This window comes from Pezoporus flaviventris, unplaced genomic scaffold (assembly GCF_033815535.1).
Source record: "Pezoporus flaviventris isolate CSIRO_AGI_PZ_B2104156 unplaced genomic scaffold, CSIRO_AGI_Pfla_v1 ptg000191l, whole genome shotgun sequence".
Classification (NCBI taxonomy): Eukaryota; Metazoa; Chordata; class Aves; order Psittaciformes; family Psittacidae; genus Pezoporus; species Pezoporus flaviventris.
Genome location: NW_026892739.1, coordinates 88,709 through 116,677, shown reverse-complemented (window position 1 = coordinate 116,677; position 27,969 = coordinate 88,709). Strand labels below are relative to the sequence as shown.

Below are 27,969 nucleotides of genomic sequence, written 5' to 3'. Positions count from 1 at the left end.
CCTGTGGCCCAGCTGAACAAAGCATGTAATAACACTGCGCTGCCTCTGAAGACTGGGTCATTGCTGAATTAATTCTTGCTGTGTTTTGGTTTTGAGAGAGTTTTGGATGCCAACTGGATTTTAGTGTGAAGTAGTATTGATTATCATCACGCATCTATACTGCAGTAAATTGTTATTCATTTCCTTATTGCTTCTCTTCTCTGGCATGATCCTTATGAGGTACCTCAGGGGGCAGGTTAATGAAACTCTGTCTATTAATATTAAATTCTAAGGGAAGCATTAACTTTAGTCCAATCCTGCTCACTGCCCCAGCACAGTCCATCCGTTTGGCACAAGGCTCCAGCACGTTTCCCAGTGCCAGGATGACATTGTGCAGTGATCTATGTTTCCTTGTGTGTTCCCCTGCTGCATTTTGTAACTGCTCATCTGACCTGGCATTGCTGCCTGCCATAGGAAGAGGCTGCTTTTCCATGAGTGATCTCACAGGGCTTATTCTTATAGGTATATTGAAGTTAATGATCCTCTTTCTGAATGGGAGATAAGGAGACAAAGACAGAGCTGCTGGCTTTAACTCACCTGGAAAGCTTCAGATACATCTGGGATGAGGACCGTAGATGAAGACAGAGCAGTGTAATGACTGGTAAGAGAGTGAGCAATGTAGCAACTATGGACAGTGACCTTCTCAGCATTAAGCATATTGCAATATATTGCAGGAAAAAGGCATAAGACCCCAGACTCCCAAAGGTGACAAAAAGTGATGCTGAATCCAGCAGCATTTGAGCACCTAAATACTTTTGTAGATATGGACGTAAACGCCTTATTTAATCTGAATTAACATGACTGGAAAAGCAAAGCTTTAGCAAGTGGAACATGCTCTGTCTGCCGTTCTGTCTCCCCTCTCCACTGTAACTGCCATTTTGTATTATGGGCTGCACACGTTGCCAGCCTTGCCCCAGGCAAGGTTAATGAGTTGTGTTCCCTGTGATGCGCCTGGCTTTGGGAGAGCCACGCCATAGCTGGTGGAAGGATCAGCACTGGGGAGCTGACACAAGGCAAGCTGGAGCCAGCGGCTGTGATTGATCCCCAGTGGTTGGCCAAATGCCACAATCAACAGCGCTGCAGCACGGTGATCCCAGTGTGGTGGGCGTCTGAGGCACTGCTGAGCACATGGCAAATGGCTGGAGAGAGAAAGGGAAGCCAAACTTGCCAGCTGGACGGGGGGCAGTACAGGAGAGGGGGCATGTAGGATGCTGTCATGGCTTAATACCCATAAAACTCAGCATCACAGAGGGAGACTATTAATATAGATTTCTCAGACTGCTTCTTTCCTCTTCCTTCTAGTTTCCAGTGTTTCCTGGTTCCCATCTCCTACAAAAACCAAGTTGGGAGAGCTGGGAAACCTCTTCTCTCCTCCCCACACCACTGGTCAGGTTGCGTCTGAAATCTCGAGCTAAGGAGCAATTTCACCAGCATCTTACCTACCTTATGCCAACCGCGGTGTGCAAAGGACTTGTTCTATGACTTTGCCATCCTTTCCCATACAGAGAGGGAGAAGCATCCTCATTCAATATTAATCTCCCCTCCATGGATTCAGGCTGCTTCTGAAGGTGTATCAATTATTTAAACCCGTTTTAAAAGTTTCCAGGATTAAAGAGATTAGTTTCTTGTTGATTTTGGTAATTCCTCCTGCTTTTGCACCTCTGAGGCTGAATGCAGCGCCACTACTGAGCTGTGCCCCGAGTTCCCCCTATCCAGGGGCAAAATGGGTATTTTGTTTCCATTTGTAAATGCCAAGTGGTAAAAGCAGCTCCTGCAAAGTGGGTATCAGTAAAGCAATTGCAGATTTCCCTTGCGATGGTTTGTATTTGAAAGTGACATTTGGAAGTGATTTGAGAGCTGTATCCCCTTCCAGCTGACTCCAAGCATCAGACCAAAGAACCTCCTGCGCTACTGTCCCAAACTTAATGTCTAAAGATCATCTCTTGTCCTCTGCAGAATGGGTCTGTGTTAGCTGTGAAGGAGCAGCTCACCTGCAAGTTGAAATGGGGGCTGCAACTGGCACTTAGGAAAATTGAGATAGAAGGATTAAAAAGAATAATCAAAGAGCTTTAAACATCAAAAAGAAAACAGGTCTATGAAATATACATGAAAACACACTAAAAACTCAAGCCCAGCATTATCTGTCTCCCATCCGATCATTAATTCATGGGGTCGTGCTGCCAGGGAAAGTGAACTCCTTAAATGGGTTCTTTGACTGGGTCTTCCCTTTGCTAAGCAAGACCGAGCGGTCCAGCTCAGCCCTCCAGCAGAAGGGAACGTTTGTGGCTTCCTGTGATATCCCATAGACGTACCTGGTCAGGCAATCTGCACTTAACAGAGGGAAGACCCAAGCTGCTATAATTACAGATAAATCAGGAAACCCCCTCAGTAAGCTTTTCCCTTTAAAGAGTCACTGTTAGAAAGAATCAGATGGCCCAATCTTTTCCTCCCCATTTGTTTTGTGCTGCATGATAGACTTTATCCATCAGCCCCAGAAACCCTTCTTGTCCCAGGCTCCAGCACAGTCATCATCAATCACATGTGTGAGCCATGGCACTAGAGCCTCATCACAGCCTTTCCTCTGCTCGCAAGCACCGCAGCTCAGAGGCAGAGAGGGAGATGCACATTGCAAATATCCATCATTGTCTCCTGCAGGGAAAGGATGTTGGGAGGGGAGAAGAGAGAGATCCTGTGTCTTAAACTGTTTTCTTTTTGTTGTCAGTGTCTCTAGCTGGCAAGTGATCAGCTGCAGGAGCTGAGAGCATAGAGGGAATGTGGCATGAATGGCTGTGGGAGGAAGGTCAGGAAAGGAGGAATACAAAACGTATTCCTGGTGCTACCATTATTTGTATTATAGTGGTCCTACCAAGCTTTTAGCTTGCAGCATCTGTCCACCTACTGCAAACACCTTTATAAAGGTCAAGGGCATCATCTTCTTTTTCTAAATGAAGAAACTGAGGAAGGTTTTGCTTGCACAAGGCAGAGGTGCGGAACTGTATGGCTGTAAATCATGCCTGTAACGACAGAGAACAAGGTGTTTCTTATGCCCTGTAACACTGCTGATTCTGATTCTGCTGAGAATTTAATCTCTGAGTGCTCCTAGTTGTCTGCATGAACTACTCCAAGAACTCAGGCTAAGGCTGATATCCACAGCCACTTGGAATGTGGCTTCTTGTCAGCCTTAAGGAGGCTGAGCATTGTGGAGCACACATTCACCATCCGCAGCATCACCAGGCTGTGGTCTGTGGCTGATACGACCCGACTGCATGGAGCTATACTGGATGTTGCAATAGGATCTGAGTTGTGCTTCAGGAACTTTCTGGAGAACAAACGCAGCTGCCTGGATTTGCAAAGCAGAAATGATAGACATCTCAGAGCAGGAGTAGAGGCTTTGAATGATGATTTAGAGCTATAGGCTTCTGCCTTTGTCCCTCTGAATTACAGATGCTACATTAGCTCGAAAGAAGCAGCTTGTATGAGTACCTCTGTTTTAAAGTTACATGTATCACACGTCTTGAGCTGGAGATCCATCAGAAAAGGATTTATCAGTCTTGTCCACGCTTGTGCTTTGAGCAGTCCCACGTGCAATATAAAAGCAAGATATTTCATAAGGCTTTTTTTTTTTTGCATTGGTCAAATATTTGACACTTCTTACCCAACTGCTTGTCTCCCATCTGTGTTAGTCTGGTTTGCTGCTGATCTCAGTTCCGCAGAGCCACAGTAAACCCCCTCAATTCTCTCATGCTTCTTAAGTACAAAGAATGTGTATTTATTTTGTCCAAGATCAGTTGTGGAATTAGTAGCCAAGCTGCACAGACCTTCCAGTTCCTGCTTCTCCCAGGTACCTGAGTGCAATGCTTTCTGAATCGCATCCCCTTCCTTCAGCATCTAAGCAGAACAAGCTTTCTGTGGGACCAGTGAAAAGCAACATCAAGTATCCAGGCAAGGGATGGATGGATGGAAACACAATGGTAATGACGCTGGCAAAGAAAGTTGTACGGAATGAAAACACTCACATTTCTGTGCCTTTCTGTCCTTAAAAACTACTCTGGATGCTGGTTACCCTGACTGGCTCAAGCCAGGGAGAGATCAGCTCCTTCTTCACTGCCTTTGTGTCCCTGCTTCCCATCCTATCCTAGTGTAGTCTTCTGTGAAATTGTTTTCTTTGCAGAGACGGAGCTGCCTTGTCTCTTGTAATTCCACTAGGATAATCCTTGGCTCTGAGCTAGGGAAGCAGGGAGCGTGGTCACTGAGGGGAGCGCTGGGGAAACACAGGCATCCACACACATCCACCTTAGTGCTAGGGGAGCTCAGGCAAGGAGTTGCAATTAGCTCTTTCTTTCCTTTAGTGCTTGCTCTGTGGTAAAGTAGAAAAGGCTCAGGGAGCAGGCAGGTGGGAGGCTGTGTCAGCGAGCAGGAAGAGTGGGGCACTGGGGGCAAACACAGGGGGAGCAAACGCTTTGTACAGGACCTCCCCACATCGGGAGCAGAGCGATTCACAGGCAGTGCATGTAGAGACCTGGGGCTGCTCAGCATCAGAGCTGAACACAGGGCCAGGCCCTCAGCGTGGTAACTCCGCTGACCTTCCTGCAATTAGTACAAGAGGTTTTGTCCCCAGGTGCTTATGATCTCACGCCATGAAAACGAAGACCTGGAACCTACCTGTCAGTGTAACTCTGTGATGTAAGAGGGAAAGACCTAGGCCTAATTACTTAGTTAAGTAGAGCATCCTCCTGTGACCAAGACAAGCGCTGCTCTCATTGTTACACAGAGCTATGCACATTTCCTTTAATATAGCTAACAATTCCCAACTCAGCATCTGAAGCCCAAACCATGAGGTGCCAAACCCAAAGGAGGCATAACTATTCCATGTGTGTGATTTCCAGCCAGAAGGGAACACTGTGGTAAGCCTCCCTCACACACAGCAGGTCTTTCCCTTTGCTAGATAAATGATGACAGTAATACTGGGCTGAACAATCCCCAGTTCCACCAGAGAGCTTCTCTTCTTGAGAGGTAGCCAATAGCCATGTTCAGATGCTATCGACAGAGCCTGCAGTTGAGCTGCATCACACCGGAGCCCTGGCACAGGGCTCATTGCTCCCTGTGGAGACAACAGGGCTTCTTTGAGAGCTTATTGTCACCGTATCAGTGCTGCAGCTCAGGTTATCAGCCAGCATCCCAATGGCAGTGCTGAGGAAGATGCTTATCCGATGGGCTGATTAGTCAGTAATTTCCTTTTCTTTTGTATTTGCTCTGAATCCTGGCTGTTGCCAGTGAGGAGGTTTGTGCTAGTTAGGCATGTTCCAGTTAGTCCAGAATCACCTGGTTGTGACCCGTGATGCTCTGAGCTCCAGTGAGGTCTGACAGGCAGCTGACAATATTCTGTAGTCCCATCAGACAGAGCAGATTTAAACATGAAGTCAATCTATAGACACGTCATTGACATGCGTCAAGCCAGGCACAGGAGTAGGGAGACAGCAATTGGCATGGAACTCTGGGGTCTGTCACTTAATGTTTACATGTGATGGGTGTCCTGAAAGATGAGGGGTTGCCATTCGCATCCTGGGTATGCGAATTTGTCAGGCTGACAGACAACAGCATCCCAGCTCCTACAGGGAGTAATTAAACAGGCAAAGCAACCAGCAGACATGGCAGATGAGGAAGCTTAATGGGAAGAATGAGATGTATAGAGTGACCCTGTGATGGGGTTTGGTGTGGTTTTGTGTGATACCACAGTATTACATTTCCAGCACATAAGGTGTGACAAGGCAGTGATGACAATGCTGACAGGGTTCCATAGCATTCATCCGGAGGGATCTCAAAGCACTTCCTCAGCTGGCTAGATTCACCTCATGTAGCATGAGGATTTACTTCTCAGCTTTGCAGCTTTAAATGTGGTGAACTGGGCAATCCATTTCCCATCTTTCTCATTCATAAAGCCATCTGGGTACATCAGCTGTGATGGATCATTTCAATATTATGCCTTCTGTCCTGGAAATGGAGCTTTCCCTCCCCTTCTAGATAAAAGCTGCTAATATGTGAGTCCTTATTCTAGTCAGCCAGGCCATCAGGCTTCCTAACAGCATATATGTGTCATGAGCATGTGACACTGCTCCTTGCTTCACTAGCCCAGACAATAAATATTGTGGAGCCAGAGCAAGAAATGAGAAGGAGGATTTACAGTGCACAAGCATCATACGGCTTGTAGGCTGGGTTCATCCCTGGGTTAGAGCTGCTCAATTCAGGGGAATTATCCCAAGCAGTGAATCTTCTCCAGGGGCAGACATGCAAGACTGGGATTTCAGCTCTGTTGTTTTAACTCACTCTTGTCCAAAACACCTCACAGAAGGCTTAGCACAGGGTCTGGGATTAACGCTGAGCTTGCTTAATCCATTGCAGAGGCTGGGGAGAACTCTGAGGCTGGGATTTAACTTAAGCTGAGTTTCTAAAGCTAGCCAACTTCCAGAAGGATCCAGGGAGCTGCTAGGATGAGAACACTGCCAAAGGTAAAGGCTGAGGGAAGGTCATCAGCAGCATTCGGTGAGTGGGCAGATGGATTTCTTTGTGGAGAGATTCAAGGCACATTGCTTCCAAAGAAGTCCCGGTTCTATATGCAAACCTCTCTCAAATGAAATTGAACTTGAGAAAGTCAATTTGTTATTAGGTGGCTCAAGAAGAAAGCTCTGTGAGCACTTGGACCACTCAGCCAGCCAACAGCTCTATGAGGCCTGAGGGCTAGCAAGAGAAAACAGTGCTGGCAGTACCACAAGTCATTACACCCCCCAGCAAAGCATCTCTTTTGGTTCAGGAAGTATTGCAGCTGGAAGGGGTTAAATGTTCATGCTCTCTAATCAGCCAGGGGTTGAGAACAAAGAGTCTGATGTGTGCTCTGCTCTCCTTTTGTAGTCAAGTTCTGCTTCCTTTGCAAGCATTCTTCCAATCCTCTGTGTACATAAAAGCAATGAAAGCATTTAAGGTCTGTGCGTGTGTTTTATATGGGATGAGAGGTGTTCGTGCATACAGGAGCAGTGCAGTGAGCTCCCAGGGGAATCCCAGGCTACATGGAATTTACCCATTAGGTTGCATTCCGAAGAACATCTGTTCACATGGAAATCACTGAATTTTTCAGCTTGTCAGTTTGCTTGTTTAGGAGAAAATGAACCCTTAGGATGTTTGTGATTTGGATGTGCAATCTCATAGTAACACGCATCCCCCTGTAACATAAAAACACGTGGACTTAAAATTGGGGTTTCCTGGCATCCAAATTCAAAGGCTGAATGAAGTGTATGGAATGGGGAGTGAATAGAGAATGACAGCTATCATATCTATCTGTGGGAATACCTCTGTGGCCTCTGTTACCATAGCATCTGAGCTCTTCTGAATCACCAACCAGTTCTGCCTGCACACCCTCCTGTCCAGGAGCAGTTCCACTACCTTAAATTCATCCTTCCTGTGGAGAGTTAAATGGAGAGGCGGGGAGGGAGCGAGGTCTGGAGAGACCAAATAAATCAGCACCATTTACAGAAGGGTGGAAAATTAAAAGAGAAGGAGGGGGAAGAGGCAAGTACTGACAGTAAAAGGACAGATGAAGAAGTGCCATGATAAAGATGATACAGTGCCCGGGCAGTCCCCAGCCTTGAAACCCCCACCAGTAAAACACTGCTCAGTAAAGATGGATTGTTTCAGTTAACCTTGTTCACAGCAGCGTCTCTGCAGGTCAGAAAATGAGTCCTTTCCCACGTTCCATCTCTCAAGTGTGCTCCTGAGTATCTCTGCATATGGATAGGTAGATTGCATAGGGTTAGGCTGAATGAAGTGGCAGCCAGATTCCCTAAATCTGGGAATATTGTGCACTATCGTTCTTTTCCAATAATGAGGAAAAAAAACCTCCTGAAACAAACAAAGGGACCACAACATGTTGCCATCGGGCTTGTTTGTAGCCACTGACCAGGCTGAAAGAGCTGCACTGCAGCAGAAGTGCCTGGAAAAATGATGAGGACTTCAGAACTGCAGAAGCTGTAGGAGCAAGTTGCTTGTGAGAGCCTCTCCATTCCCAAAGGATTCAGGCACCTTCCTTTGTAGCTTACCCCTGAACGTGCTCTTGGCTCCGTGATGCAGGTGTGCAGTGTGGAAACTCTCCTCTTCCCTTTATCCACCTTTACTGAGCAGTCGAAGCGTTTTGCTGAGGTTCTCATCTAGGAAAGGTCCTTTAGGACCCTAGGTAGAATTCAGAGCTTTAGGCATTTTCACGCCACTGGTGTCACCAAACTGATGCAGCGTGGCTGTGGTACAGCCATGACTTAGGGATGTCACCCCATCACTAAGCAAACACAATCAAGGGAAGTGCTCCACAAGGCAGCCCACTCCCCATTTTCCCTCCAAGCCACCCAGTTTCTTCTTCACATAACATCCTGCCATTTCTCCCATCCCCAGGCACGGAAGGTATGGGGATAACCGTGTGTCATGTTTGTCTAATGCTCTTACTGCTACTTACCCATGCAGTTTCATCAGCAAAAGCAGGCACAAGTTGATAAAGAGACAGTGAACAGAGCTGCTTAGTGCTTGCCCACTGGATACTTCTGATCCTGAGGCAAACATGAGAGCCAGAATGTCCTTAGGCAATTGCTTTGGGCAGATCCACAGCAGCATACTGGGAAATAAGGAATTATAGCTGTTCTAAACACTGAGCACTTGTTTCAGGTAATAAGATCAACTGGGCAGACCCTGCAGGTCATGGACCCTTACATTTCCCTATACTGGGTTTAAAATGGGAGCAGTTCCTCAAGTCTCAGAAAGTTAGATGGTTCCTTGACATAGGAAACACAAATAATCAAAGAACCTCGTGTGCCACCAGTGCCCAAGGTGAAACTTGACAAGAAAAGCCTGTCTGAAGGCACCAAGAAGCACGAGAAATTCTCCCTGATCCTTTTAGGATCAGATTCTTCAGCAGAAGAACACAGTAATGGGTTGTAGAGCCGTATCAGATCCCTGGGATAAAAGCTGGATAGAGAAGCAACAACATATGGCGATGGAAAAAACCTGCCTGCAGATATGGGAAATAAGACCTGGTTTGGTTTTAATAATGTGTCAGCCTTTGCATGGGCTGGCCCAGCACCCGAAGAAGGGGAGCGTTGCTTCCACTTGCAAGCAGGCCAGGTCTATAGCAGCCTACATAAATGTTCCATTATCTCTTACAGCTATCTATCCGATATGTTACCTGACCCGAGGTTTATTCATTCACAGATTTGGTCATCTTTTCTAGCAGAAGCTGGGCTCTTCCTTTTATCCAGGCGTTTCAAAGTGCTCCACACGTAGCAGTGATTTCAGCTTGTTAAACAGTACCGAAGCGGGAGCTGAGGCATGGAGAAAATGGAATAAATGAATCCAAACTCATGCTGTGAGTTAGAAACAGCCAGGAATAGTCTGGCTACGAGCAGATGAGAAATGATGAAAGGTCAGGGCGAAACCCAGTCTTGCTAGTTAGATGAAGCTGCCTCTTTACAAGGTGAGACACTCACTAGAGCTGAGATTCACTGTATGCATGAGGAAAAGCTGATAATACGTGTGTTCTTATACTGTTCTTGCCTATACTTTTCTCTGATTTCCTAGACTATGAGTTTGTGTCTTGCCCCTCACCAGAAGAAGGTGTGTAGCACTCTGTAGTAAGTACAGCTTTGGAACAGTGTTGATTTTAACCTTCCAAGACCTGTCATTCAAGTGAAGAAATGGGATGCCTCAGACGGTCCTTTCACTTTATTTTCCTTGCAGAGGGTTGTATCCTGGTTAAGCATATTACATAAAAGAGTCACTGCTTGATGCAATTTGTGATGGTTCATTAAGCACAAGATATGATTAACATGAACACTTCTTTAATCAGCCAGAGATGCTGTTACAGACACTTAAAAGCTCTGTGCACTTGTAGCTGTTCTTGTCTCCACATTGCTACTCTGCCCAGGTTGGTAGGAGAGCAGTTCACAGTCTCTACACGCCAGCACAGGGCAATTTCGAGCCATGGTAACTGTTTCAATACTGGATCAAGTGCAAAAGGCTCCCCTGCAAATAATTCCCCAGGTTTTGCGCTTACCCCATGTGTGTAAAGAACATGGACACACACGGTCCTCTCTTGCACCTCACCCTGTGTCAGCTTGTCTGTATTTCAGTTCTCGCTGTGACCAGGCTGGTTATTTAAATAAGGAATGGCTATTTCCTCACCCTTTCGTTCTTCCTTTCCTAGGCTTAGACTAGCTGAGGCCAACTTTGCCCTGGCTGCGGTGACTTCGTGTCCTTGCCTTGGAGTCACTTGGTGTCTCTTGTCCATCTGGTGTTAGCAGACCCCAGACCAGCTAAACAGACACAGACACTGCTTGCAATTCACTTTGGCTACTCACTGCAGTCTGATGCTTCTCCATTACATCTCTCCTCATTATGGATACAGATAACAGAGTATCATGAGCTGAGTAGCCTTATCCTTAAGAGATAAAACTAATCTGGGTGCTTAGATCAGCAGCCTTGTTCTTGCCTAATCTCACCTTGGAAAGCACAGTAATTGCAGAAACATAGAAAAGAAGTAGAGTAAGGGGGTGAGAAACACAGTGAATGCATCCCTCTGACCACCTTCTGAGCCTGTGGGCTTGCCCTGGTTCCCAGCCACATCTTTCCTCAGTATTGTGCATTTACACCATGCATCATAAGGAAACAGTCTGTTACAAGAATTCTTTTGTGCAAGTGAAAACAGAACTAAACCTTATGCACGGCCTCAAGAATAATCATGCTGGGCAAAAGAACCCCTTGTACTCAAAGCTGAACTGGTACAATGAGCACAATGCGCAGCACACTTTCCTTTTATACCGCATTTCCTCTCTTGTCCTTGTTTTGGCTTTCTTTTGTTTTTCTCTGAGAACAAAAGCACCACCAATATGCTCCAATGGCCCCAATGTCAGATGGCTTCTTTTGACCCTGCCTAATACGAACAACAGAAGCAATAAAAACAAGGTAGTTCAAGTTGGAGTTCAAGCTCTACACCAACAAGGTTCAAGAAGGGGCACAGTCCTGCTAATGCTACTTGGAGCTTGTAATACTAATGCTCAAGACTTGTACCTTGTCTGCCCCAAAGGTCTGGTTCAGCTACAGCAAACACGTTTCCTAAAGAGGTTTCCATTCTTCCAGTGGCTGTGCTTGGGTTTGGAGATAAATCCAGTAAAACTTACAATCCACATCCAAATATCCTAAAACGCCAGCGATGTGGCTGTTCCCAAACCCAGTGCCAAGAACCATCTTCTTGTCCTTGGTGAAACCTTATGCCAAAGCTTTTGAGACACAGTTTCTCCATTTAGTTCCTGCCATTTCAGCCTCTGGATATGAGCAGGGTTAGAAAGGAAAAAAAAACCACAAAGGCATCATACAGGTTGGAAAAACTATGACTTCATATTGATTTTGGGCATCCCAGGGATTGAAACAAGCCTTCAGCGCGGAACTCCTCTGTAGATGTCATGTTCATCTCTCCTCTGACACAACATTTCATTGATGCCCCTGTTTGTGCCACATGAATGATGGATCATCGCGTATCAAACCTCAGTGTTCACTTAATGCCTGTGAATAAAACATTGCTCACAGATTAACTGGGCGGTTTGAAGTGGTTTCCATTTTCATGGGTACTGTTCTGAAGAAGGAAGACACTGTTAGTAACTGGGGAGAATGAGACCTTGCTGAGCCCTTTGGATTTAATAAAGTCCTGTTGCACCCCATTCATTTCTCTTTCAAATATCAGCATTTATACCAAGTCATTACACTTACCTCCCTCTCTCTGAAATGAATGATCCTGACATTATACGAAAGGAAGGGATTCTTTATGTACCAGGAAACTGGAATTTCATTGGGTCCAGGTCCCTCTAAACGTGGCCTGTGGTGGACTGAATGGATGAGAGGAGGGAAAAACACTTTCCAGTGGAAGCAGAGGTGCAGAGAGCAAGGTTAGGAAGAGAGGAAGGTATAGAGAGGAAGAATCAGGGGCTAGAGGAGAAAGAATAGGGATGGAGTTGGTCATATAAAACCAAGAGGAAGTGTGTATATGTATCAATGACGAATGAATACATCTCTAATATGTTTGTTCTGTCGTTCTGTCCTTTCATCCCTCTGCCTACGGTGTTATTTCAGTGACCTCTGCAACTCTTTCTCAGTCCTTGCCTGCCTCAGACTCCAATTCAGATCTCTGCTCGTGCCCAGAGCTTCTCAGAGCTTGACTTTACACAGTCCCATTTCTCATTTGTCAAATACAATTACTGCTTTACACACAGCCCCAGGATTAAGTTTCAAAGGAGAAGAGAAAACTCAATATGTGCACGATTTCCTTTATTATTATCAAGACAGTGTCAGCCCACAGAAGGCTGGTCTCACGCACATTTCATTCCAGCAAGTTTCATTAGATTTGGTGATCAGATACAGTGTGTTTGGTACAGGGATCTGATAAAGAGAGTCCTGAACACTCCCAAAGGTGCTGTACATCAGTCATCCATGGTCAGAGCAGCGAGTGAGTGGAGAGGCTTTGGCAGCAGGAGTGAAATAAACCCAACTAAATGCATCAGGTGCCCTCCTGAAAGGCTGTTTGTGCACACAGAAGGAAGGATCAGTTCTCTAACTCTGCATTAGTACACATTGTTACTGACTCAAACCACTTCTGAGCTATTCACGTTCAGTTCTATGTCTAGTGATTGGTTTTTGACTTGAAGGGGCTGTGATGAGAGGGTGGTAACCAAACACTCAGCCAGCAACAGAGGTCTCCTGCAAGAATCTCTTTGAAACGTTGCCTGTAAATTGCTTGTTGATATTTGACCATGAGTCACCTCTGCATAGATCTTTGCCTGTTATTGCAGCCACTGAAAAGATGCTGGAGTGCTGCGATGTGTTAGTGGGAGAACAGGAATGGGACTGGGCAGCACAGCTTGCCTTTAGATACACAGCCTTCTGTGTGAGTGATTGCAGGCAATGAGTGTGAAAGCCTTTGTGGGAAGGAGCTCAAAGCAGCTCTGCGGAGGAGAACACCTTCTTTTGTCATGCTTTGAACCAAGTTTCTTACTGGTGAGCTCATGGAAGGGGCTGGCAAACAGATTCTTAACGGAGCTGCTGTTATGGAGCCAAGCTGGTGGAGTTTGATTAGTACTGAGAGTGGGACTTGTCCAAGCAAACGCTTCTGTGCTGCAGAAAGGGTGTTGTTCAACAAGAGCATCAGTGTGGTAAGTACTCGAATCAGGTCCTTGGCAAAGGTGTCTGGTCACAGAGGGTGGTATCAGTCACTGCCACTTCGTTGGATATAAAATGGGATGTCTGAGCAGCAGTGATCTGGGATGCCTTCCCATTTGCAGACTAATATTCTTCCTATCCGTATTCCCTTTGGATGTCCACGAGTTAGTTCCTTCCACTTCCTATCTCAGGCTGTACAGCATCATCCTTAATCAGATGTCATATTCCACCCAAGGTGGGATTTGCTCTGTTTCAGTGGTAGATAAAGCAATTTCAGTTTTTCTCATTTGTGCCATGGGCTGCAAACCAGTGGCACCAGTCAGACCTTCATGTGGAGTTTTATCCTGATCCTGTGTATTAACTGTGCAGCACTGGGGTGTAAGCTTCCCTGAACAGCCAGGGAAGAAGGATGCAAGAGCAATGAACTGATGGGATAGTTCACACGTGCTCCAGTTCTGTATGGTAAAGGACAGCCAGGCAGCACTGAATGCTTGAGGAAATGCCACCTCGTTTGCATGTGTTATTCTTGCTCTGTCTCCAGTTGTGGTTTTTGGCTCATGCATTTGCAGACAGTGAAGAAGGAAGGTCTATCTTAGGACAGAAAATAGCTGGTTCGTCCTCTTCTTGCCAGTGAAACAGGGGCCAGTTTTCACCTTCCCATTATGTATTTGTTTAGAGCACTGCCTTTCAGCCAGGTCAGCAGTTCATCCCTACGTACCTGCTGTCACTGAGAGCCTGGAACTGTCTCTTTCCTGCAGCCCAGGCCCAGTTGACTGTGACTGATGGCTTTGCTTCGACCTTGGGAACTTGAGTCCATTGGCACAGCTCAGTGGAAATAAGGATTTAGCCCTTGGCTTGTCTGTAAGCTCGCTGTGTCTCTGGAGTACAACACAATCAGTGCTCACACGCCGGCTGCGCACACTCCCTGGCACCACAGGCAGGGCAGCAACGCAAGCCAGGGCTCAGCTGCAAACTCTGCTTCTGTGACATGGGCTCATTTGAGTTGCAACTGCAAGTGATGTCAATGCTCTGACCTCCTGATGGTCCTGTTCTTGCAACCGGCTTGTCCCAGAGTGACCTCCTGTAGCTGCTGCTCAGCAAATGTAGTCACACACTGAGTGCAACCGCACAATCCCAAATCCATGCGAGCCAACTCATCCCATCTCATTGCGCTCTGGGTCTCAGCTTCCCACTACCAGTCTCACAAGCCCTCAGGCAGTGTCAGCCTTGCAGACAATCAGTAGATTTGTGTGAACACCAGGGCATAATATGCACACCGTGTGGCAGGTAGAGTTATCCAGGCCATGCTCTGCATCACACGTCCCCTGTCAGTGCAGAGATCAAGTGGGGTTTACTTTTACTTCACTTAGGATGGACAGCATTAATGAACTTCGCTGCAGGCTCAGGGAAGCAGCTGTGGGAATGTGCTGAAATCCTGCTCCACTGAAGGTTTGTTACTGTTCAATATCCCCAAATCCCCAGGTGCGTTTCCAAATACGTTCTATGGGTGAGTACTGAGCCAGCTGTAACCCTGACAACAGTGACCCAGATGGCAATCGGCACAATGGACTAATTGAATAATGTTGAGGTAGAACCAGTGCTTGCAGAAAACTCTTAGACCCTGCAGTATCTCAGCATCATTTGAAGATGTGGAATGGATTTCACCTTCTCCATTGTTTTCCCCCACCTGGAGATGCTGGAAGGGACTTGTGTATGGACAGCAGAGACAGGGTAAGGGAAACAGCCAGTGCAGCAGTGTGCATGTGGGGAGAGCTTTCTGGAATTCAAAGAACTGGATTTATTTGTCCACATAGAACTCTTTGAGGCCCTTGAATAACCTTGAGACACAACTATTCATTACCAGGCAGCACAGCCAGGCACACATCTACTGTATCCCTTAGTAGAGTTGGAATACCACGGTGGGGTTCCTGCAGAGCTGAGCACGTTTGTATTGTATTTGTACTACCATACCTTTGGTAGGACACGAGCTGGAGAAGAGGGATTAAATGAGAAATATGACAGGTATCTGGAGGGAAATAGGAGTTGGTAAAACCAGGGATGGGGAGTTCGTTCAGTCCTTCCCACCGCTGAGGGGATGGGGTGCACCCAGGACTGGGAGTGCTGGCTGGGAAGCCTGGGCTTATAGTGGTGAGTGTGGGAGGCTGTGATTCAGCCCCCCCAGGGCCTGTGTTTCTGCAAGCTCTGAATCAGCGTGGCTGCAGCAACAGAGAGGGGTGTTTGGAAGCACAAAACAAACCAGCTGTGAACGGGAAAGGGCGCTGACTTTCTGTCATTAACCTCGAGACTCTCTTTGGCAGCCCTGGCAAGGAGAAGAATAATGAGCAGTGGCCAGTGTTGTTCTGTGCAGAGACCACTGCAGCCAACTGATTTATAGGGCAATGAAATCATTCAGCCCACCCCTGCAATGCTGTATTAGTTCTTGTTCTGTCACCAGGGCCTGGGGCATATGGGCTTAGGGTGATTGCTTGACAAGCTCCTCTTCCTCACCAGACCCAGGACACCAGGGCTGAGCTGAGAGAGAAGGGTGCAAAAGAAAGGAGCAACTGGAGCAGCAGCAGAAAGAGGAGGCTGGTGGGGAGTGCTGGAAATAGTTCTTGGGTGAAGGGGAGCCCAGAGCAATGCAAGATAATTACCAAGAAGAAGAGCAGGTCAGTCCAAGCCCGGAGCATCCATCAGTTCAGCCGTGGTAATTCCAGCAGACATGCACAACTTTGTCCCTGCTTGAGATCGGAGACCAAGGGAACCTCTTGGCTGCAAAGGTCTGAAGAGCTTTGGCCTGTGCACAGTCACTCTATGGTGATTGTCTGTGTGCTGCTAACTCTGTTACCTGTCAAAACTCCAGGAATGGTGCAGCTATAAGGATGTGTTATCCCTAATAGTGAGTCCATCCATGAGAACTGCAGTCTGCAGCGTGGAAAATGGATTGGGACTACATTCAGAGGTCTGCCAGTGGAGATGGGCTTGGAGTGAAGAGTCAGGAGAGGGATGCAGGCAGCCAGCTATAGGGGGTGGGTGGATGGTGTGCTTTTGCCAACATAGTCCTGGTGGCATCTGACATTTCAGGGAGCTGGAAAATTCCAGAGAGTATACAAGACTCATAAATTCCAGCAAAGGGCAATGAGAGCTACTTCTGCTCTTTGCTTTAGCTTCCCCCTTAGGGTCTGAGGGCTTCATTATCCCAAACAGCTTCACAAATTGCATAACAAATAGAGCTTTAAAATATTTAAAGAACAGTTGAATAGTAGATAACTTGTATCCCATGGAATGAGCCTTTTCTCTCTTTCCTTCTTTCCACTGCCATAGATCCCTCCTTTTCTCTTTTTCCCACTCCACCTTGTGTCTCTGCTCCCTTGGTATCATCCTAGATCTCTGCTTCTGTATCTCTCCTCCTCTCTCAGCTTCTCCCTGTGCCAGACAGCACATGTGTTCCCAATGCCTCTGGTGTTACTTTCCTAGCTGCAGGGAAGGAAGGGATTTGGGGTGGAAAATTTAACGAGCTGATCCATAAGGCAGTTGTTTCCCATTTGTGTTTGTGTCCTGCTGGAACGAGATCATTTGTACATCCACAAACCGAGGGGCAGACTTTCGCTCCTGTAGGATCTGGGAGGTGTAGCCTGGGGTCACAGCTAAGCTGCACCCCTGGCTATACCCAGCATGAAGCTCCGTGGGCAGGGTGCCTCTCTCTCAGGCAATGCGAGCAGCTGACATGGAAGAACACACAGCAGTGACGAGGCATGAGCTGCAGCGGTGCCACATCATTTCTGCAGGCTCAGGCACAGGGAGTGACAACACATTCCCTCACAATGACCTGGAGCTGAGGAGCACCGGGTATGGATGGCAATTCATCCGTATGGCTCTGCCTCTCTTCCCTTAGAGCTACTCGTCACACTAGAAGATGCTGTATTGTTAAATATGAAGCATCATATCCAGGTATGAATTCATGTTCAAAAGCAAAGCTCTGCGGTCTGTTCCTGTTTGTGGAAAGGTCCCTTTTTGAACAGCCTGGAGCAAGGAAGATGCAGACTTACCTGTGGCTGCTAGAGACAAGTCTCCCGCTTGGGAGACCTTGGTGGCTTTCTTGCTGCTCAAGTCTGTGAAATTCACCCTGTGAAAGTGCACATGGATTGCTTTATTATTTAACAAGCCTACCCAGAGTTACCATCAAAGTGAAGAGCAACTCGGGAGTCTGTGTTTAACATCATGCTCCAGGATTGTGTCACGCTGTGTCTTAAGGCTACGATGTGATGTTGGAGAAGTGGTTACTCCGTATGCACTGGGGTAGCAGTTCAGACTCAGGATGATCAAAGAGCCAAATGACAGCGTTACCTCGTGGCTATTGGCCTCCTGCATGAAGGGAAGGAGGTGCAGCAGGCTGGCTGTTCTCATGTTAAAGTAAACCAGAGCAGGGATGTGGAATGAGAGCCCTGACTCCTTCCCACAGCTTCAGGAACACTCTTCTCTGTGGCCTGCTTGCCTGGGCTCTCTGCTTCTGCTCTTTTCATGTCAGCCTATGGCACTGAGGCTGTGCAGCATAAAGAAACCCCTTCTTTGGTCCGAGAAGCAGCCCAAAAGCAATCTCCTATCTCCTGTGGCTCCCCTGCTGCTGTTTCACAAGTTGCCTGTTCCAGGAGCCTGGAATTCATTCTGTGCCCCCATGACGTGTGGTTAATAACACTGCTACCTTGAGCGGCACTGGGCTCTTTGCTCCAGCGGGAGAATCACCATGGAGACCCTGCTGTGCCTGTGCACCCAGCACACCTCTTGGCCCTGGCATTAATCCTTTTGCAGTGTACCACAAAGTCAGTGTTAGCTTGGAGGAGCGATCAAATCAATAGGAAAACTGCTCCCAGAGGAGGTAAATATTCGCCAGACAAGCAGAAAGGAAAGCAATAATATACCATGTAAGCTACCGCCTTTTATTAGCTCAGCTCCCTTTCCTCCCCTTGTAAAGGATTGCTGCGCTGTTGTATTCATCTTTACTCTGAAGCAAATTGAAGCGGGGACAGTTGTCAGAGTATTATGAAGAACATCTGTTTAATTAGGGCTGCCTTTGCATCCATCGGAGACAGGAATGTAACACCCCTGCTCATCCACTCCTGCTGCCTCACTCCCCCTTCCTGCCCTTCCCCAGCCTTGCTGCGTGCCAGAGGAAGAGCATGGAGTGAATACAGGAGCACCCGAGGCCTTTATTACCTTCCAGTGCTTGGAAGGAATGTCAGTGCTTCCCATTAATGCTGGAGAAGGAGATGGGGCAGGTGGAGGGGGGGTAGAGGTGTTGGGGTGTGGGTTAGTGAGTTCTGCCTTGGGAGCCTCTCTCCCCACCTTCTTCCGCTCAGAAAATCATCTGGAATTCGGGAACAACTATTAATTATCATTAGCAGTTTGCCATTCCAGGCCAGCCTTTCATCTGGGAACCTCAGAGCAGTTTTACACACGCTAATTAATTGAGACTACTCCATGAGGTAGGCGGTTAAACTCGTTTTACAGGGGTGTAGCAAGGCTAAGAGATAGGAAGCAACTCGCTGCTGCTGCCAGTAGAACCCCTGCTTCCCAGCTACAAACTGCCTGTTGCAACCATCCTACAAGTGAGGTTCTCAAGCTCTCCCACATTCCCTGCAATGCCCCAGCTGGATGATGGCATTCCCGCTGACGCTTCCACAAAGCAACACCAGGAGGTGATAAAAATGGTCACCAAAGCTCTGGTCTGGTCCATTTCTTCATCTTCATGAGATGCTTCACAAACCACAGGTTCACTATTAATAAAATACAACGATTTAAGCTGAAACAGGGGAAGTTCAGGTTGGATATAAGGAAGAAGCTCTTCCCTGTGAGGGTGCTGAGGCGCTGGCACAGGGTGCCCAGAGAAGCTGTGGCTGCCCCATCCCTGGCAGTGTTCAAGGCCAGGTTGGACACAGGGGCATGGAACACCCAGCTCTAGTGGAAGGGGTCCCTGCCCATGGCAGTGGGTTGGAACAGGTTGACGTTAACGTCCTTTCCAACCCAAACCACTCTGTGATTCTATGATTCTATGGTCTAACTGCAGTCAGAATCTGAAGGGAGTTACAGTCCCTGCTGGTCTTTCTCAGGGCTGTGATCTAGCAAGGACTTTTGCTGTGACCAACTCAAAACAGCTCTCACAGTTTTATGCCCACCAGTCTCACCTTCTCCATGGATTCTGCATGTCTGCATCCGTTCACGTTGCAGCATCTCATTGCCCAGGCAGCAGTTCTTCTGCATTTGGGTATCCATTTACCTAGGCAGCCAGCAGTGAATTAATCATTATGTCTACAGTCTCAGCTGGGAGATGTATTGACTCACAGAGTCAGGTCCAGGAGACCAAGAGCTTGTTTGTTACCTGCTGAGATGAAGCTTCATTTGGGGCTGCTCAAGGTGTCACGGGTGCTTTAATGAGCTAACTTCATGAAGCGGGAAGGCTGGAGCTCAGCTCTGCACCACTGCCCAGGAAACACAGTTTGTGCATCTGATTGCTCCCAGTCTGCGTGCAGCTTGGCATGCTGCACATCACAGCACTGCAGGGAAGGGCTTGCAGCAAAGAGCAGTCTCCAGTTCACAGCGGTTGAGAGAGACAGAGCTAACTTCTCCCCTGCAGCCCTTTCTCTTCTCCATGCCCTATCCATCCCATTGTATGGTTTGGAAAATGAGGAATCCCAATTGAGGCAAGCCTTTTCCTCCATTTAGCATAGCCCATTTTCCTCTTAGATTGCTTTCCCTGAGAGCTCTGCCTGTTCTCTCCTATACATGATCCACAGACTGAGGTTATCTGGTGAGTTCATCAGGTTTAGAGCTATGTCAGGACACTCGAAGTTCAAAGCAGTCCAGCCCTATGTGTGAATCCAAACCCCAGTGAGCAGCCTAAGATGCTGCAGCAAGAGCTGTGTGTAGAAATAGTCAAAATCCCATAAATCCTAGCTCAGTTTACATGTTCTTGGAAGTATGTAGGATTCGGGGATGGTCTAAAGAACCTGGACTCTGAATGTCTGAGGCTTTCCCATCATTAGAAGTATTACCCATCTAATTGGGTATTATCTGAGAATTATCCATAAATACTCATCACAACATGATATTTGCTAAGCAATAATCAGGCTGTGAAAGGAACTCAGATAATACTTTTGTCTAGAAAATGAAAGATCCTGCGTTGATTTCTACAGCACCATGCTGAGGGGTAATAGGGTTTAAAACTGCAGTGAATCACAGTTAGACCAGATCTCAGCACCCTTGAGTGGGAAGAAGCCTAAGGGCAGGATAGAATGAGGCCTCCAAAGAGATTCCGGAGAAAGCTATGTGTATTACAGCTCTTTACAGCAAGTTTGGAACCCAGTCAGTGAAAGACGTGAGCATGACACTGTACTTTCCACATGGCTCGTGTTGACGCATCTCTGATAGCAGCTTTGGTGGGCGCAGGAGTTTGTCCTGCTGTACCCAGCTCCTGGGCACTGCACACTCTTAATTGTGCTCTCTTTTACACCCACCCTCTGGCCAAGACCATCAGCTTCAGGAGATACACGTCCTGCCCTGGTCATCTAGTAAGAGAGAGGCTGTGGCGTTTCTATACCATTAGGGTATAACAGAGCTGAGGGAAGAAGGCAAGTCTGTGTTTGAGGGCATCAGCGGTACTTACATGTGTGCAGGAAGTGCAGTGGCTGTGCAGGAGGCTGTGCCATTGACATCTCCAACGGGTTTGGAAATGGGTTTATTCAAGTTCCCCTTTCAGCCTTTTTATTGTCGGTTTTAAAGTCTAATGTGCAGAGAGGACAAAGTAGGGACTTAAACCTGCCTCTGCCTGCTGAACTCTGGTGTTTTATAGTGGGAGTCCTCTGCACAGGAGCCTTTGAAAAGGAGATGGGTTTGTGTGCTCTGACCCAGGAAGGGTCTGTGCTGTGTTTGTTCACTTCCAGAGGTAGACACCTTCCTGTGGAGGACAAGAAAATTAAGGACAATGCCACGCTGTTAACATTAAAAATGGCTTAAAGCTCCTGTGTGCTGAGATGCTTACGAAGCCCAGTCCACATTCAGTGTCCACATCTGCATCCTGCCCGAGCTCTGGACGGGAGTTAAAACATACCTATAGTAGCACCCTTCAGTTGTTAGGTGCTCCTGAGTGTCTGATGTGAAGGGCCTCATGCTGGGAAGCCTGTGGGCAGGGTTATTTCACAGAGCTCTCTAGGTTTGAATGCTGCAGCCCAGCTATCTGCAACGCCTGACTCCTCTCAACTGCACAGAAAGAGAAGACAAAGCGGTTCTCATCCTTTTCATGCTCTTTCTATCTCCTTCTTTGTTTTATCTTCTATGTGTGCATGGCTTCGTTTCTGTTCTGATAAAAGCAAATGCCATTTGACGTGTTATAGCATCATTTATTGTCATTTGGGTTTTAATTCATGAAGAATAACTGAAAAGAAAGAGCTTTCTCCCTGCCTGGCATTCTCCATAGCTATGAGTCTGTAGGTATTTCAGACCCAAGCAGGGCACGGATAGGGCATTTGCTGCTGCTGTTTCTGTGCCTTATTGTTTCTTGCTGGCTGAAGGAAGATGTGGAAAGAAGGATCACCTGATGGCCATAGCAGACAATGAAGTGTCAAGGAGCATAGTCGGTGCTCGTTCTACTTCTGTGCTCCATCGCATGCTTCCTCTGTTTCTTTCTGGCATGCCCCCTCTGATCATCACTCCATCCAACAAGGTCTAGCATCGCTCATCCAACAAGAGCATTCACTGAGCTGGGCTCGCTGACAAGGGGCATGGCTGCTGGTAGCAAGTTTCTATGCTGTAAACATCTTGGAGTAAACTGCTGCCAACAGCATCTTCTCCTTCCCTCGCTCTGTGGGGTCTGTGAGCAGAGCCTGGGTGAAGGAGAGCAGGAGCAGATGTCTGGATCTCACTCTGCACCTCTCCTCCCTGCCCATCTGCCAGCCTGGAGGAAGATTTTTCACCACCAAGTGCAATGGGGATTCGCAATGAACAGCCTCTGCTAAGCCAGGAAAGTGTCCTGCGAGCACCCAGGGCAGCTGATGGATGTGTGTCACTGGTAAGGGCAGGATGCTGGAGAGCTCCAGGGATTTCTTGCTTGGACAGGATGATTCTGAGTGCCTCCAGCCTTGTCTTTAGCAGAGGGGGCACAGCAAGGACCACTGGAGCAGAGCTTTGCCAGTTCCAGGAATGTTAACTTGATGGTCTGTCTGTGTTGAAGGAATGATGGTGGGAATCACAGGCCTGGGTGCCTCACTGCAGTCTCCTAGTATCAGAGGCCAAGAGGAAGAAGTTTTTGGTTTCCTTTCTGAAATGCCCACGTCCTCGCGTATCAGGAGTGAAAATCCCAGTCCTGCTGTCCCGACATGGCATTTACGTACTGTGCAGGGAAGGAAGGAAGTGAAATCCTAACCTATAGAAGCAGGCTTCTAAAGTGCACTTGGAGCAATACAACACAATATCCTTGCAATAAATAAACATCCCCCGTGCTTTGCATAGATGAGGAATGTGGTGACAAACCAGCCACTGAGATAGCCTGAAATCCCCAGTGGAAATGCAGCTCCTAAAATGGGGTCTGGAAACGGAGGGCAGTTTTCCAGCTAGCACATAGCACGGTGATGCCATGGGCATCTGTCAGTCCAGGCTTGTGTTTCCTATGGAAGGATTCTCCCCCTTCGGAAACATTCTGATTGTGATTCCTCTCAGCAGTTCCTCTCTGACCTTTGAGTTTGGAAAGTCCTGAAGTACCAGGATCCTTCAAGCAAGCTATTTGTAGTGATAAAAACTGGCAAGTCGGCATTAGTCCTGTTGTGTGCCACTGTCAGGCTCTGATGGATTGACCCAGATTGTTTCCAGTAGCTGTGACTCCTGAAGCAGGTACCTGTGTAACACCTCAGGGAGTTTATCGGGTTCCTTCCCTCCATTTGGCTCAATCCCGCAGCTCCAGGCTGATGTGGTGTGTTTCTGTGTCTCTGGCAGTGGCCGCTGCTCGTGCTGGCTGTGCTTCAGTGACAGATGACATTTGCCTGCTGTCTGCAGAGTTTATTACCAGCTTTTATCCATGCTTTCTCCTTCAGCAAAAGGACAGCTCTTAGGGGGAGAGACTGGCAACGAGTTCAGGGGTCTTTGATGCCGTGCTGTTGATGGACCAAGATGGACCAAGAGCAGAGCCCATCAGGAGTCACAGGACAGGAAACAGTCCCTTTCCTGGCACCTTTGGCTCTCTCTCAGCCAGCACGTGGCCCAAAGATTCCCCTTCACTGTCTTTCAGTGCTACTCTGCTATTTGTGTACAGCTCCTTTGCCTCCTTGCTACTCTTCCACATCTCCAAACCATCTCCAGGAAGAGCCAACTGCTTGTCTGCTTCTGGGAGTCCCTTGCTTGTGCACTAACTTTGGGCAGCAAGGTTTCGGGCTGACTGATGGAGCAGCGACATTTTGATTCCCTGATTCCATATATCTGCACACGGATGGGAAGGGAGGTGCGGCACAGGAACATAAGCAGCGCTTGGATCGTGAAGGAGTGGGGATGTGGATATACATTATGTTTTATGCATGCAGGCACATATCTTCAGATGCCTCAGCCTGTGCCAGGTGCAGGATAGGGCGCTACAATGATTTTTTACATGTTTGATGCATTTCTGTGCAGTGTCAATGTGGTTTAGTCCTGGTTTAAGCAACCTTCCTTTCCTTCAAGCAACTCCCTGCTTTAAGCTCTGCCTCTCTGTGAACTCTGGAGAGGTAAAGAGGGAGCCAGAGAATGGAGAGAGGCAGCTGGGAGATTATTAATACTGAAAGTACCAGCGAGCATCAGCCCTTTGATCACAGGCGTGTTTGCAGAGGGACCTTTCCACTGCATGAAGACTAGTTGGCATTCAGTGCATGCCACAGCATCTGGTTCTGTCTCTTGTTCTGTGCCCGTCCAGAGAGAGATTGTAAAGTGAGTCGACAGGTAGATAAATAAAGGGAGAAAACTGGGCTGTCCTCAGAGACCAATGGAGGTTTATGGAGATGCAACTGGACGGGAGGTGAGGAGGGATAGGTCACGTTTGCAGCCTGAGTGTGGAGGTGCTGCAATTGCACTGGAGCCTGTGGGCCAAAGGGAGCTGGCTGGGAAGACTGGGAAAGGAGAGGAAGGAGTTGGGATGAGCACAGTGGGGTACCTGGACCTGGGGTCCCCTTTCAGCCTTTGCCACAGTTCATGATCTGATCGTGTCGATGCTGATTGTGGCCTCTGGCCAAGACAGAAACAGAACACAGCACCGGTCTGCTCTGTGCTGCACCTCACCTGGGTACTGACCTGAACCCTCTTCTTGGCAGATGGTTTGAATTGCTTCAAATCAAGAGCAGAGCTGTATGATCACCTGCTCCTCCCAGCCCCAGTTTAATAGCCATTAAATCCGACATTAATGCCGTTCCTGCTGGCTTGGTTTGTGGTTTTGCCACGGGCTTTTTTCCTTTCTTCTTTTTAAACCAGGAATCAGCAATATCCGCCAGGACAGCGCACCCACTTCAGCATCTCCTTACCCCAACTATGCTGTGACTGGTCAAAAAACAACCTGTAGCAGGAGATGGCCCAGTGGAACCTCCATTCCCTGGCTAAGACTCCTGAATACCAATGACAACGTAAATACTGGTACTGCATAGTAATGGCTGCACGGCTCTCTGAGACTGCCTTGCTCAGTGCCATCCCCATTGACAGGCAGTGCCAGGAGATGGCTCTGTATTTCCTAAACAGCATTTGCAGGTTCTTGTCCAGGCTTTGCAAAAGAAGACCCTTAGTCCCTTGCCAGAGTGTTCCTCAGTGCGTCTGCTGTGCTGGGCTCTATATTGCAAGCTCCTAAATTCCCTGCTCTTTAAACCACGTTTGGAAATCAGTGAATTTCTATGCTACGAGGGGAAAACCATCTCAGATGTACCCTAAAATGATGGGAGCAGAAAGAAAGGAGGAGGAACAATTCACCCGTCTCAGAGGCTGCTCATTCCCAGGTCTCTCCTATGACACACAGAAGAAAGGTTCTGTGGTTTTACTTCTGAGTCTATCCCCCTTTTATTCACACAAAGTATTTCCTATAGCCTTAAACCTCCCTTCCCTTGTCTGCTCCTCACACGCACCCCCTTTATAGGTTTAAGTTCTGTATCTTTCTCACCATGCAAATACCCATATACAGAAATGCACACACAAGCTGTTTTTATAGCTTTAGCTCCGCGTGTATCTGCCTTGTCATGGAGAAGGTTCCTGCAGCTTTACTTTGCACGTCTATAAATAGTCTCTCACAGGCACACATACATGAAAGCATGTTTCTGGAGCCGTAGTGACACAGAAGCAGGGTTTGCTCCTTTTGAAGGGTAAGAAGTGTGGGAGGGGGTTGCCCGTTTATGCTCCTGGAAGTCACATTACAAGATCTGCGATACCAAACCACAGCTGACCCCTAGCATACGGAAATGCTTTACTGCAGCTGAGATGACTGGATTTAATAGAGGCAAACGTCACGTATGTCACGGTGAATGTAACATTTGTGATATACAAGAGAGCATCCTCGATAAGCAGCTGGCTCCTGCTTCCCTTCCTAGAAAGCTTGTGCCGCCAAAGCAAGAGAGGAATGTATGGTTATAGGATTTGCTCCTCTGCTTTCCAAAACCAGACAATGGAGCTGGAAGCCAAATGGTATCAAAAACAAAGAAAGGCTCATTTTGAATAGCAGATAACTTTGCTATCTGCAGAATTTGCAGACACTTTGCTCTCCTCAGTGCAGTTACCATTAGCCCCAAAGAAACAAAGCAGTGCGCAAACAAGTGCAGGACGTGTTCCAAGGAAACGTGCATCCACAAACAGTGTGAGTGCCTTCTCCGCAGAGCATTGCCCCCTTATGCCAGCACAGGAAAAGGAGCCTTTCCCTGGAGATGCGTTGGAGGGCAGAGAGCTGCTGCTGTGTGCATGGACAGGAATTAGCTTCAATCTCCCTTACCCCAGCAGCAGCTTTAGCATCTTTGCCTGGCAGAGAAGAGGGAGCTGAAGAAGCGGTGATATCCTGACAGCATCTGAAATGTTCCTGGGGCTATCTCTGGTCACACTGTTTATACAGTTCAAGGTCTGAAATGTAACAGCTCCTGTTAGCCCAAGATAAGACACAATGAAACGGTGTCTGTAGCTGGGGAGGGTTATTTCTGTGTATCAAATTATTTCATGCTAGTGGGTTTTCAAATGGACTCTAATTAAATTAAACAGCTCTTTTTTTCCCCCTTATCACCACAGGCACATCGAGATTGTGTTGCAATTATGGGGGAAGATCTGTATTTATAGCGTGGAAAGGATTTGCACAGGAGCCACAGTCCTCTCTCTGCCAGGCATGACATTTCCATTCTGCACTAATGTTGTGGAACCTTGTGGTAAGTAAAACAGGCACAAAGTATTTACCAGTGATGTAAAGACAAAAGGTGTCTTCTCTCGTGCTTCAAATCTGATAGCAGATGCTAAAACCCTCTCTGTTTCTAATGTGTTGGTGGTTAGAAGTTGAAAGCCTAATTCACACTTACTGACATGAATGCAGGAGCTGGGGCTTCAAGAGAAATAGCAGCTATCCTTGATTGCACCAGAAGAAATGCAGTACTGGTAATGTTTGCTGTGGAATTCCAATTACACTTTAGCTGTCGTTTGCTATCCTGTATGTTGTATCAGAGCATCTTTCCTGTATCTGTCCTCAGAACATCCCTGTGAAAAGCTGCTGACCTATTTTCCCAGGGGGGACTATTAATAGAGATTGGCAAAAGAAGTTCATAACTTTTCCAATATCAACCCCGCATCGATTCACTGCTGACAAAGGTTACACTGGGAAATTGGCTTTCCCCAGCACGGATACAACGGGATTGGAGGCATTCAGTCTTACCAGAGATGCTCTTTTTGTAACGGGCCTTGACGAGGGAGCTGTAAAACCCGAGTTCAGTTTGTAAAACCTGTTGTAAAACGTGAGTTCAGTCTGGGCTCTGCCACAGACATCCTTAGAGTGTCCCTGGACAAAGCAGGTCCTCCTCTGCTTCAGCTTTTCCATGTGTGAAATGCAGAGCTCTGTCTGATTTAGCACCCTCATTAGTGGTCCAGATGTACTGGGATATTCAGGGGGGAAAACTGCATCAGTTCCATCAGTTGTGTGAATTCCAGCAGTGCTTTGCACCCAGCTTTCAGGCACGCAGATGCTGGCCTGGGAAGCTTGCCTCTCACAGGGCTTGTCACTCGGCTTTCTCATTACCATAATCAATGTGATTTACACCCAAAATGATCAATGAATGAGCATCAGGAGCACTGAGAGCTGCGTAACTACTCTTCTGCTCCAGTTCTGCTCACTCCCTTCTCTACATTGTGTCTGGAAGTTGAGCATAATAAAATGAAAGCAAAGATTCCGTTTCCAAGTTGAAGGTGCAGCTTCCTTTAACATTCCCAGGATAGCTCAGCTTATACAGACACTTGGTGTCAGCTTCTGTGGCCCGTGCTGTTCTTGCAGACATATTTCGTAATACATTTCTTTAGCCCATCCAAAAAGAGGACAAGTACAAAGGCAGAACCCGGGTTCTTGGTGCCTTTCTGGTGATAACTGTGCAGGTGACGGAGAAATGAGAATTAGCCACTGAATCTGTGGCAGCAAACAAACGGCAGTATTCAAACGGGCTCTTTTTTTGCTGTCAGTGTTCTTGTAAC

General features: G+C 47.4%; 1 protein-coding gene and 1 long non-coding RNA gene across 2 annotated transcripts in view; one reads left to right on the top strand and one right to left on the bottom strand.

Annotated features, from left to right (window-relative positions):
* The first annotated feature begins 562 nt into the window (after positions 1 to 562).
* On the top strand, positions 563 to 27,182 carry LOC133262185 (uncharacterized). The gene is made up of 3 exons (XR_009741238.1): positions 563 to 640; positions 24,754 to 24,902; positions 26,533 to 27,182. It is a non-coding gene; the product is annotated as an uncharacterized LOC133262185 (long non-coding RNA).
* LOC133262183 (isobutyryl-CoA dehydrogenase, mitochondrial-like) overlaps positions 18,260 to 27,969 on the bottom strand; it is an 81,958-nt gene continuing 72,248 nt past the window's right edge. Inside the window, exon 12 of the transcript XR_009741237.1 lies at positions 18,260 to 18,270. The gene's annotated coding sequence lies outside the window, so the exon portion shown is untranslated. The remainder of the gene's footprint in view (positions 18,271 to 27,969) is intronic.